The sequence below is a fragment of the Mus pahari genome, chromosome 6 (genome assembly GCF_900095145.1).
Source record: "Mus pahari chromosome 6, PAHARI_EIJ_v1.1, whole genome shotgun sequence".
NCBI lineage: Eukaryota > Metazoa > Chordata > Mammalia > Rodentia > Muridae > Mus > Mus pahari.
Window position 1 is genome coordinate 27072968 of NC_034595.1, and position 1431 is coordinate 27074398.

General features: G+C 43.7%; 1 protein-coding gene across 3 annotated transcripts in view; it reads left to right on the forward strand.

Annotated features, from left to right (window-relative positions):
• Kdm4c (lysine demethylase 4C) overlaps nt 1–1431 on the forward strand; it is a 150955-nt gene that overhangs the window by 9773 nt on the left and 139751 nt on the right. The window lies entirely within an intron of this gene.

The following is a 1431-nucleotide window of genomic DNA, read 5'->3' on the forward strand; positions in this document are numbered from 1 at the left end:
TCCTGGAACTCACTTTGTAGACCAGGCTGGCCTCGAACTCAGAAATCCACCTGCCTCTGCCTCCCGAGTGCTGGGATTAAAGGCGTGTACCACTACGCCCGGCTTGGCATTTTCTTAATTAATGACTGATGGTGGATGGCTCAGCCCATTGTGCATGTTGCCATCCCTGAGCTGGTTGTCCTGGGTTCTTTACAGCAGGCTGAGTAAGCCTTGATGGACAAGCCAGTCAGCAGCACTCCTCTATGGCCTCTGCATCAGCTCTTGCCTCCGGTTCCTGCCCTATTTGAGTTTGCATCCTGACTTCTTAGATTATGAGCTATGATATAGAAGTGTTAGTCAAATAAATCCTCTCCTTCCAAGTCACTTTGTTGATAGTAATACAACAGCAATAGTAATCCTGAGTAAGACAGTACCTAAACAATATAACATCAGTTATTGGCTTAGCCTTTACATTGTATTAGGTGGTATAAGTAATCTAGATTTAAAGAATAGAGTAAGACGCATATAGGATATTGCAAAGAGAAAGCCAGTTTATATGAAGGATTTGATTATCTTTGACTTAAGGTATCCTGGGGGGAGGGTCCAATATCCCATGGGTGCCTGAGCTGAGTTAGTGATTGTTTTGCAAGGGCAAGATTTGATATAGAATGAGAGTTTTTTAAAATTATTTTTTTATTGTGTGTGTGTTATGTATATATGTGTATGTGGTTTTTGTAGGAGATTGTGTTACTATGGAAAGAAAGGAACCAGGCAGGAGGACATCAGATCTTGTATCACATTCAGTCTTACTCCCTTTTTGAACCTGGAGTAGGCTGGAGGGCAGCAAATCCCTGTGATGCTTCTGTCTCTGCCTCCCCCCACAGTGCTAGGGTTACAAAACACGCCCATGCTGGGCTAGGCTTTTTACACGGATGCTGGAGGTTGAATTCAGAACTTCAGTTTTGCACAACTCTTATCAGCTGAGTGAGCTCCTCTGGTACTGTTTCTGTCCTCAGTAGATTAGTTTCTGGTGTTTTTGTCATGTGATTGGTTTTTAAGTTATTATAGAAAAACATCTTATAAAAACCTGGAAGCACACTTCAGCTCTGAGCTAGGGATATTGAACATCCTTCAGCATATATGCTAGGCCTTTATATATGTGCATATGTGAGATAGTGGACCAGTACATCTGAGTGTTAATTTGAGGACCACTAACACCTGGCCTCTAGGTTTTCCCAGCAGTCCCTCCCTGGCATATCCTGTCCCCAACCCTGAACTTTCCAGCCCAGCAGCAGCTAGACTGCTCTTCTCTTCAAAGGCTTCTCCTTGGTGTCTGTCTCTATGTCTCTTTCTCTGTCTCTTTCTTCCTTCCTTCCTTCCTTCCTTCCTTCCTTCCTTCCTTCCTTCCTTCCTTTCTGTCTTTCTGTCTCTCTCTCTCTCTCTCTCTCTCTC